We start from the raw sequence: 12,399 nt of genomic DNA, 5'->3' as shown, positions 1-12,399 counted from the left end.
CCTTTCGCACACCATAAAAACAAATGTTGGAAATCTAAGGTATGGAACTAGCTGCTTATGAATAAATCAAAACCAAAAATGTCAGGAAATCAATTACCAGAGCTGACACATTTCCCCGGAGAGAAATGGACCATCCACACACACTCCACACTCATGGTCCAATCCACATGAATCACCTTAGTCCACAATTATCATATCATAATCACCTTAGTCTACAATTATCATATCATAATATTCCACATTTAACGTATGTATGTAGCGCAAATTAAATGAAGGAATCAAATGTATCCCAGGATCTACCTTCAACTGCCTATAAACATTAAAATATAATACCATTCCATTTGTCATTGAGCTTTACATGGAATCGGGCAGCACTCAGTGATAAGAGAGAAGTTCACCAATGTATCACAATGGACTGAATAGTCGGGCTGCCACCTACCCTAACCTAACCTAATACCATTCCATGTTGCCACATCTCATCAATTTTATATCTTCATTAACAGGAAGTCCTCTCACACATCTAATATATATATATATATATATATATATATATATATATATATATATATATATATATATATATATATATATATATATATATATATATATATATATATATATATATATATATATATATATATATATATATATATATATATATATATATATATATATATATATATATATATATATATATATATATATATATATATATATATATATATATATATATATATATATATATATATATATATATATATATATATATATATTGTTACGAATTTGATAATTATAGACATAAGTTTATTTAAATTAGTTTCCGTTAATTTAAAATTTCAAATTGTAACGATAAAATTTCGCTATCACTTCTTGGAATCATCTATTCATTTTCTAGTATTTTCCTGAATTTCTTTTATGTTCTTTTGTTTGCTTACCGAAATGTTAGTTCTTACTCTCTCATAGAATAACAACCCCTTTGCTTTGTTATTTTGCTTTCTCATTTCATCTCATTGTCTATTGTCATTGTTGTTGTAGTAATGCGAGCATATATCTATGTGAGTGTGTATGTGTTTGGCAGCCACCAGGTAAACAACTTAATGGTCGTAGATCCTTCTAGCATTGTCTAAGAATGTTCTGGCGTTGCCAGAATATTGAAGTGCTACCAGAATGTTCTCGTATTGCCACACCGTCATATATAAAAGCGTTCGCATGCTGCTAACGAGTCAGTCTTAATTAAAGCGTCAAACGAATAACTTCAGTGTGAACGAATTGTAAAGTGTGAAGTCATAGTAAATAAATTGTAGATTGTCGTTATTTAAAAGAACTGTGTTTTAATTGTCGGGTAATTAAAAACGCCTAAATATAAAAACGTAACAATTGGAGTCAGAAGTGGGATAACGGGAAAAAAATCTACAATGAAGTTTAATGAGCTTCGAGTGGAAGACTTAAAAAAGGAATTGAGCAAACTGGAGCTGCCGACAACAGGCAATAAGGCCCAGCTTCAAAAGCGTCTACTGGAAGAGTTTGAACGGCGTAATATGGACATTGCGACGCATGAGTTTGATTATAAGGAAGACATTGATGAATCAATACTCGTCAATACCAGCAGTGTAGAAACTCCGTCTGTGGCTTCGAGTGTTGTAGATTACACATCAATGCTCAGTGTTTTGAGTAAAATGATGGAGGAAAACTCTAGAAAAATCATGGATGAGAATTCTAGAAAAATGGAAGAAAATTCTAGAAAACTGGAAGCAAATTCTCTAAAAATGGAAGAAAATTCTAGAAAATTGCTGGAAGAAAACGCTCTAAAAATGCAAGAAAATTCTAGAAAAATGATGGAAGAAAATTCTCTTCTTTTGGTGGAGAAATTTGACGAAAATTCTAGAATTCTTAATGAAAAGTTACAACAACTTTCTGAAGGTATGGAGAAACGCGTAGACCACATTGAAAGTCAAATTGTGGAATTGGATAAGAAATTTGTGGTTCACGATGAAAAATTTCTACACCTTGAGAAAAAAATGTCAGAACTAGAAATGAAAGGTGGTCCAGTGCGCGTAATCGAGGGCCCAAAAACCAAAACTCCTGTTTTTGATGGCTCATCTTCATTTGATGTTTTCAAATTCCAATTTGAGACGGTGGCATCCAGAAACATGTGGAATGACAACGACAGAGCAATTGAACTTCTGTTGGCATTGAAGGGTAATGCTGCCGATGTAATACAAAGTATCCCAACTTCTTCCAGAAATAACTATAAGGAAGTAATAGCTGCGCTACAACGCAAGTACGGTGGAGAACATAAGCAAGACATCTTCAGAATGGAATTAAGAGGAAGAGTCCAGAAATCAAATGAGACTCTACAAGATTTTGCAACAGAAGTTGAGCGGTTGGTGCTATTGGCATACCCAGGAGAGAGTCACCCACTTGTGGACCGCATCAAAATTGAGACCTTTGTGAATGGCATTCGAGACCCAGACATAAAATGTGCAACATATGCGTCACAAAAAGCTACATTTGTGGAAACTGTAACATTTGCCCTTACACAAGAGACAGCGAGGGTACTAGCACGTCCTCAAATTCACAAAGTACGTAAGGTGGAGACCGAGAATGACGAATCAAATTCCGTGATTGATTCAGTGAAAGAAGCCGTTAAGCAGGCAATGCAAGAAATGAAGCAAGAGGCAAATAAATCCCGGATCAAATGCTATTACTGTGATAAGCCGGGACATCTAGCTCGAGAATGCAAGGCACGACGCAAACGGTCAAGGTCCACATCACCATCTCCATTAAACAATAGCCATAAGAAGGTGACCCCACAGTCAAGTGAGTCACCTTTAAACTAAATCGAGCTAGTTCAGCGGGGCAAGAGCTGGCTCCCACAGACGATGGCCCCACCATCTCCATAGCAATAGTTCAACAGAAAAATAACAATTTAACTATTGCGGGTGTTATTAATGGCGACAAGCGTACTTTGACGTTGGATACTGGTGCATCAAAGTCTATCATTAGATCTGATTTAGTAAAAGGAAAAGTTACACCACTGATTGGAGTCAAGCTACGCACGGCTACAGGGGAACCCGCAACCGTATATGGAAAGGTCGCCGTAAAATTAACTATTGCTAACAAATCCGTTACTTATGATTTCATTGTGGCCGATATAGTAGACGAAGTTATAATTGGAGCGGATTTCATGATTGCTTTTGGCCTCAATCTGGATATGAAGCGTCGTGTAATGACATGGTGCGATGCCGAAATAACGGTAAACATGGGATACGACGAGAATACACCTGTCAGACGTTTGACAACGAGCCAGTCAGAGTCTATACCACCGAACGCCGAAGCAATTATATGGGTTTCTATGAATGGAGATTGTGAAGTCGGCCAATTGTGGGTTGTTGAACCAGCAGAAAACAAAAGCAACAACATCTTGATAGCAAATGCCCTGGTAACAACGAACGAAGAGAGACTAATACCAGTTCGTGTCTTGAACTTGTCTGACAATCATGAGCAAATTGTAAAATTTTCTGATATTGGAAAATGTACACCAGCCGAGGCAATAGTCAATTTGGAAGGCAACTCATCAAAGACACATGGAGCAGTGAGAAAACACCTAGAAGGGTATTTCGAGGCTTGGACACGTCATCTATCGCCGTCAGAGAGAAATAAAGCCAAGCAATTGTTGTGGAAAAACGCCTCTGCTTTTGCTTCTGAAAAGGGAAATCAAGGAAGAACATCTGTAGTGAAACATGAAATTAAAACCGCAGAAGAAAGGCACATAAAACAGGCACCACGAAGTGTTCCCCTGGCAAAAAGAGACGAAGTTCAAAAGCTCATAAAGGAAATGGCGGAGAGTGGAGTGATCGAGCCATCATCAAGTCCTTGGTGTTCCCCAGTTGTGCTGGTCAAAAAGAAAGATGGAAGTACCCGATTCTGCGTGGACTACAGAAAACTGAATGATGTCACCAAAAAGGACAGTTATCCGCTTCCACGCATTGATGACACGTTGGACACACTAGCCGGAACAACATGGTTTTCTACGCTTGATTTGCAGAGTGGATATTGGCAAGTAGAGATCGCCGAGAAAGACAAGGAAAAGACGGCTTTTGGCGTTAATGGCGGTCTCTGGCAATTCAATGTAATGCCGTTCGGGCTCTGCAACGCTCCGGCTACCTTCGAAAGATTGATGGAGCGGGTACTGAAGGGGTTGCACTGGAAGTCGTGCTTGATATACTTGGACGACATCATAGTGATGGGCAAAACTTTTGACGAGCACCTTAAGAACTTGAAAGACGTTATCCAGCAATTGTCAGCCGCTGGTCTACGCCTTAACGCAAAGAAATGCTCCCTTTTCCAGCGGGAAGTTAAATACCTGGGTCATCATGTGACTGCAGAGGGCATATCCACCGATGAAGACAAAATCCAAGCTGTCAGAGATTGGCCACGACCTCGAAATCTCCACGAATTAAGAAGTTTCCTTGGGTTATGTACATATTACCGACGATTCGTCCCAAACTTCGCCAGCATCGCCGCTAGTCTCCATAAATTGACGCGAAAAGGTCAGAAGTTCCAGTGGAGCGACGAACAGGAGGATTCATTCCAACATTTAAAAGAACTTTTATGTTCAGCTCCTGTTCTAGCGTACCCTATTCCGGGCGAAAAATTTGTTTTGGATACAGATGCTAGCGCGCATGGTATTGGAGGTGTGCTATCCCAACAGATAGACGGCAAGGAGAAGGTCATCGGATATTTCAGCCGAACGTTGTCCAAGCCCGAAAAGAACTACTGTGTAACGCGACGAGAGCTGCTAGCCGTCATAGAGGGTGTAAAACATTATCATAAATATTTGTATGGACAACACTTCTTGCTCAGGACTGATCACTCAGCTCTACGATGGTTGCTCCAATTCAAGAATCCGGAAGCTCAACTGGCACGTTGGATCGAGAGGCTCCAAAGCTATGATTTCAGTATCGAGCATAGAAAAGGTGGAAAACACGGTAACGCTGACGCTTTGTCACGTCGACCTTGCAGAATAGAATGCAAGCACTGCTCGAAAGCTGAACATAAGGAGGAGATTGTTGATATTCGGCTGTTACACATCGAATCTGGAGTGGACTGGCCAACAGAACAGCGTAAAGATCCCATTTTGAACAAAATTATTTCGGCAAAGGAAGAGAACAAGAAGCCCAGTAAGAAAGACATAGCAGCCGAAAGTCCACTTATGAAATCATACTGGGCTCAATGGGATAGTTTAGTTCTAGTCAATGGATCCCTGCAACGTAAATGGGAAAGCGAAGATGGCAAGAGCAGCCGAAATTTGATCATCGTTCCAGATTCCAAAATAAGAGACGTTTTGGCGGAGTTCCATAATGGTCCCAGTGGAGGTCATCTGGGAATAACCAAAACCGCCGAGAAAGTGAAGCAACGATTCTACTGGGTTGGATGCCAGAAATCAATTGCTGAATGGGTAGCCAATTGCGAGAAGTGCATGAAGGCGAAAGGTCCAACAAGGAGAAGTCGAGGTCCTATGCAAGAATATAGACCAGGAGCCCCGTTTGAAAGAATAGCAATGGACGTGGCAGGCCCTTTCCCAGTAAGTGATTCTGGAAACCGTTATGTCCTTGTGGTCATGGATTACTTCAGCAAATGGCCGGAGGTGTATGCAATTCCAAACCAAGAGGCAAAAACGATTGTGGATGTGGTCAACAAAAACTGGATATGTCGCTACGGTGTGCCGTCCGAGATTCACTCAGACCAGGGAAGAAATTTTGAATCGGCCATATTCAAAGAGATGTGTGAATCCCTTGGTATCAAGAAAACGAGGACTACGCCATTACATCCACAATCCGATGGCATGGTAGAAAGGTTTAATCGCACTCTGGAGGAACATCTTCGAAAAGTAGTGGACAACGGCCAGAGGGACTGGGACGAGTATATACCAAAGTTTTTGCTGTCGTATAGATCTGCCATTCATGATTCCACCTCTCGAACACCGGCCAATGTTCTATTCGGAACTGAGTTGAAGTTGCCTGGAGATCTTATATTCGGCGCTAAACCTAATGAGCTTGCCATGGAAGAAAACAGAAACGACATCCCAAACACTTTCGGTGAAGTTCACGAATCAGTGCGCAACAAAATAAAAATGGTCAGCAACAGAATGAAGGCGAGATACGATCGTGCTGTAAATACTGAGGGCTTCCAAGAAGAAGAATTGGTTCTGCTATTTAACCCGCAACGAAAGAAAGGATTGTGTCCTAAACTGCAAACACAGTGGGAAGGCCCATACAAAGTCATCAAGAAGATCAATGATGTTGTATACCGGATTCAGAAGGACGACAGCCCTAGATCAAAGATGAAAGTTGTACATCTGGAACGATTAGCTCCTTACGGAACAGGTTCTGTGCCTGTTCGGGACGAACAGGCTTAAGCGGGAGGCAGTGTTACGAATTTGATAATTATAGACATAAGTTTATTTAAATTAGTTTCCGTTAATTTAAAATTTCAAATTGTAACGATAAAATTTCGCTATCACTTCTTGGAATCATCTATTCATTTTCTAGTATTTTCCTGAATTTCTTTTATGTTCTTTTGTTTGCTTACCGAAATGTTAGTTCTTACTCTCTCATAGAATAACAACCCCTTTGCTTTGTTATTTTGCTTTCTCATTTCATCTCATTGTCTATTGTCATTGTTGTTGTAGTAATGCGAGCATATATCTATGTGAGTGTGTATGTGTTTGGCAGCCACCAGGTAAACAACTTAATGGTCGTAGATCCTTCTAGCATTGTCTAAGAATGTTCTGGCGTTGCCAGAATATTGAAGTGCTACCAGAATGTTCTCGTATTGCCACACCGTCATATATAAAAGCGTTCGCATGCTGCTAACGAGTCAGTCTTAATTAAAGCGTCAAACGAATAACTTCAGTGTGAACGAATTGTAAAGTGTGAAGTCATAGTAAATAAATTGTAGATTGTCGTTATTTAAAAGAACTGTGTTTTAATTGTCGGGTAATTAAAAACGCCTAAATATAAAAACGTAACAATATATATATATATATATATATATATATATATATATATATATATATATATATATATATATATATATATATATATATATATATATATATATATATATATATATATATATATATATATATATATATATATATATATATATATATATATATATATATATATATATATATATATATATATATATATATATATATATATATATATATATATATATATATGTATGCCTTCCGCATGTTTTCGGTACATTTTTTCCGTATATCGCATATTTTGGGTACATTTCGATGTTTCGGGGACAGTCCCCGATATTTTCTGCTATTTTCCGCATGTTTCAGGGACTGTGATATTTTCGGTACATTTACAAAAATTTTCCTTTTTTCGGTTTGTTTTAAACCGCCATCTTTCTACAACATTTCTATTTAATTAATACGGTGAATTTTGACCATTTTGTATTAAATTTTAGATTTTGAAAATTATTTTTCTTCCGCCAGGGTTGCCATAGATTTACATGAAAATTTGTTCTGTTACGGCGTCAAGGTTTTCATTTATGATCGTCTGCGGACTCCAGTATGGTATCAAACCCAGATGAGTAGTTAAATATAGAAGAAGAAAATAAATACAATTTTTCGAAAGAAATTTTTTGACCAGGGAAAAATGGGTATTCTGCCAATATTTGGAAAACACTAACATGAAATATAATAAGCAACGATGAGCCCGTCGTAAAACTAGGAAAAATACGACTAATGTACGCGTTAGAATTGTTGTTGTATCCTGGAAACCAGTTTCTGTTAATTGTCATATGTTGTAGTTGACTGTAGAAACAATAAGCATTGTTCGACTGTTCACCACTTAGGTGAATTCTAACAAATTAGCTTTCTAAAAATAAATTTCGGGTTGTTGCATTACTATGTAACAAAACGAAATAAAAATAAGATTAAGGGACTTGTAAGTTATATGAAAAGATGATGTACAGTGGGAGAAAAGATGATTCAATTTGTAAGAGGAAATTTCCCAAATGTTTTCTCCATAAGGAGTTAGCATAAAGGGCCCAAAATTGAGTTATCTCTCCCAGCCAGATCTATACTAAAGGCTGTGGAAAGGTTCATTCGCCCGAACCGAAACATGTACAGTCCAGGCGTGTATAGATTGGTATCTGGCGTTTTCTTTTCAATGGCTCTATTAACCATGTTCCTTAATCTATATCTGTCCATAAAGCTCGAAAAATAATTGTATAATTAGATATAATGCATTTGGACGTCAATTGCCTGTTTCATTATCAGGCTAACATGAAATATAATAAGCAACGATGAGCCCGTCGTAAAACTAGGAAAAACACGACTAATGTACGCGTTAGAATTGTTGTTGTATCCTGGAAACCAGTTTCTGTTAATTGTCATATGTTGTAGTTGACTGTAGAAACAATAAGCATTGTTCGACTATTCACCACTTAGGTGAATTCTAACAAATTAGCTTTCTAAAAATAAATTTCGTGTTGTTGCATTACTATGTAACAAAACGAAATAAAAATAAGATTAAGGGACTTGTAAGTTATATGAAAAGATGATGTACAGTGGGAGAAAAGATGATTCAATTTGTAAGAGGAAATTTCCCAAATGTTTTCTCCATAAGGAGTTAGCATAAAGGGCCCAAAATTGAGTTATCTCTCCCAGCCAGATCTATACTAAAGGCTGTGGAAAGGTTCATTCGCCCGAACCGAAACATGTACAGTCCAGGCGTGTATAGATTGGTATCTGGCGTTTTCTTTTCAATGGCTCTATTAACCATGTTCCTTAATCTATATCTGTCCATAAAGCTCGAAAAATAATTGTATAATTAGATATAATGCATTTGGACGTCAATTGCCTGTTTCATTATCAGGCTAACATGAAATATAATAAGCAACGATGAGCCCGTCGTAAAACTAGGAAAAACACGACTAATGTACGCGTTAGAATTGTTGTTGTATCCTGGAAACCAGTTTCTGTTAATTGTCATATGTTGTAGTTGACTGTAGAAACAATAAGCATTGTTCGACTGTTCACCACTTAGGTGAATTCTAACAAATTAGCTTTCTAAAAATAAATTTCGTGTTGTTGCATTACTATGTAACAAAACGAAATAAAAATAAGATTAAGGGACTTGTAAGTTATATGAAAAGATGATGTACAGTGGGAGAAAAGATGATTCAATTTGTAAGAGGAAATTTCCCAAATGTTTTCTCCATAAGGAGTTAGCATAAAGGGCCCAAAATTGAGTTATCTCTCCCAGCCAGATCTATACTAAAGGCTGTGGAAAGGTTCATTCGCCCGAACCGAAACATGTACAGTCCAGGCGTGTATAGATTGGTATCTGGCGTTTTCTTTTCAATGGCTCTATTAACCATGTTCCTTAATCTATATCTGTCCATAAAGCTCGAAAAATAATTGTATAATTAGATATAATGCATTTGGACGTCAATTGCCTGTTTCATTATCAGGCTAACATGAAATATAATAAGCAACGATGAGCCCGTCGTAAAACTAGGAAAAACACGACTAATGTACGCGTTAGAATTGTTGTTGTATCCTGGAAACCAGTTTCTGTTAATTGTCATATGTTGTAGTTGACTGTAGAAACAATAAGCATTGTTCGACTGTTCACCACTTAGGTGAATTCTAACAAATTAGCTTTCTAAAAATAAATTTCGGGTTGTTGCATTACTATGTAACAAAACGAAATAAAAATAAGATTAAGGGACTTGTAAGTTATATGAAAAGATGATGTACAGTGGGAGAAAAGATGATTCAATTTGTAAGAGGAAATTTCCCAAATGTTTTCTCCATAAGGAGTTAGCATAAAGGGCCCAAAATTGAGTTATCTCTCCCAGCCAGATCTATACTAAAGGCTGTGGAAAGGTTCATTCGCCCGAACCGAAACATGTACAGTCCAGGCGTGTATAGATTGGTATCTGGCGTTTTCTTTTCAATGGCTCTATTAACCATGTTCCTTAATCTATATCTGTCCATAAAGCTCGAAAAATAATTGTATAATTAGATAAAAATAGGTTCATTTAAGAAGAATGTTAAATCTATCTTCTTTGTACAATATCAAATGTACTGGTCTAAAATCTCGTTCATTTCGGTGGAAAAATGTGATAATTCCAGCCATATTTCCCCATCAAGCAATCCTATATATTTATAGAGGCTATATTCAAATCTGAACCGATTTTGACCAAATGTGGGACACATCGCTAAAAAGTTAATTACACTCTCTGTGCAATATTTAAAAGAATTTCAAGAGTAGCTTTTTCTCCTTTGGTTGGCCTTTGTGCTCATATGAATGCAAATCAGGCCGTTTTCAACCACTCTGCAAAATGTCACGTATATATGGGAGCTATATCTAAATCTGTACTGATATAAACCAACTTTAACAAGCATTGCTAGAATATAAATTTTACTCCCCGTGCAAAATTTCACATAAGTCAGAGTAGATCTAATGTGGTCATGTGATTTTAAATTGTATAGATACAATATCACATGTACTGACTTTGGCCTGTATTGGCATATGCAGGGATTCGGAACGGAGTGGAGCGGGCGGAGAAACCCCTCTTTGGCCGGAACGGAGCGTTTTGCAAAAGAAAAACCGCTCCACTCGCAAAAACAAATATAAATTTTAATGGAATGCTATGATATTTTCTTTTTATTTCGTTTGCTATGGTATACATATTGCATAAATAGGTTCCAATTCAAATATAGTTCCAATATATATCTTTTGCCCCATATCCACCTATATGGCCCCGGAAACCAGAGTTTCTTATGATTAAATTTTGCACAGGGAGTTCAATTGACACTATCGTAAAGTGTGCCAAGTCTGCTTGAAATCGTTCAGATTTAGATACAGCTCCCATATATATCGCCCGATTTACACCCATATGACCACAAAGAACGTGGTTGTACTCCGATTTACATTAGGCTTTGTGCCGGGAGTACAACTAATGTTCCTATTATGCATGTCAAATTTTGTTGACATTGATTCAGATTTATATATGGCTCGATATAAATTCATATAACCACGGATACCAAAGATTCACTCCAAATATTTTGAAATTGTGCATTGAGTGTACAATATTATTGTATAGCAAATTTGGTCAAAATCGGTTTAGATTGGAACAAATTCCCCATATATATTCTTCCATAAAGACAAAAAGAAAATTTCTTTAATGTTAGGATACCAAATTTTAAGTGGAAACACTTAACTATAAGGACAAAACGACTTCATTGAACATTTTGTTCTTTGTCTTTTGAACCAGAAAAAACTTTATATGAGAGAAATGCGCATTCCTAAATCTTTGTCCTCTGAAAATATTTTTTTCAGTGTGTGGAATGTAATTTTCTGTAACAGGTCGCAAAACTTATGTTAAAACTTATATTTTGGTTTATTTTCATAATTTTTTATGATTATAAATAAGTAAATAAATAAATAGTTTTATCTATAAAGTAGCGGAGCAAAAAATGGACCGCTCCGAATCCCTGGTCATATGTGTGAAAATCGGTCGAGAGATATATGGGAGATATATCTGAATCTGAACTAATTTCAACCAACTTTGACTTGAATGGCTACAATGTCTATTCTACTCACTGTGCCAAATTTCAAGAAAATTGGATTAAAACGTTGGCCCCTATGGTCATTTGGGTATACATGGGAGCTATATCCGAAACTGAACTGATTTCAACCAACCTTGACAAGTATAGTTATTAGGAAAGTTCTACTCCTTATGCAAAATTTCATGTAAATCGGAGTAGAATTTTGTCCTCCGTGGTCAAATGAGTGTAAATCTGAATTTGAACAAATTTTAACCAACTTTGACTTGTATAGCTACAATGTCACTTCTACTCACTGTGCCAAATTTCATGAAAATCGGGTCAAAACATTGACTTCAGTCGTCAAATGAGAGTAAATCCGTCAAAAGATATATATAGGAGTTATATCTGAATCTGAACTAATTTCAACCATCTTTGACTCGTATAGCTACAATGTCACTTCTACTCACAATTTCAAGAAAATCGGATTAAAACATTGATTTAAGTCGTCAAATGACAGAAAATCCGTCAAAAGATCTGAAATCTGAACTAATTTCGACCAAATTTTAAGAAAATCGGATAAGAACTTTAGCCTCTGTGGTCATTTGGGTACACTACAAAAGATTTATATTGCTGAAACTTTCACCTCCATTATCACATGACTTACTATATATAGGGCGCTATGTCAAAATCGAAACAAATTTCCACCAAATCTACTTATAAATCTAAGTTGACAATCTGTATATATATAGTAGTTGTGGTTATCACATTCACATCATAAAAAACTAAATTGCACAATCAAAGTAAACGTG

This window comes from Haematobia irritans, chromosome 3, assembly GCF_050003625.1.
Source record: "Haematobia irritans isolate KBUSLIRL chromosome 3, ASM5000362v1, whole genome shotgun sequence".
Taxonomy (NCBI): Eukaryota; Metazoa; Arthropoda; class Insecta; order Diptera; family Muscidae; genus Haematobia; species Haematobia irritans.
This window is presented reverse-complemented; position numbering follows the sequence as displayed.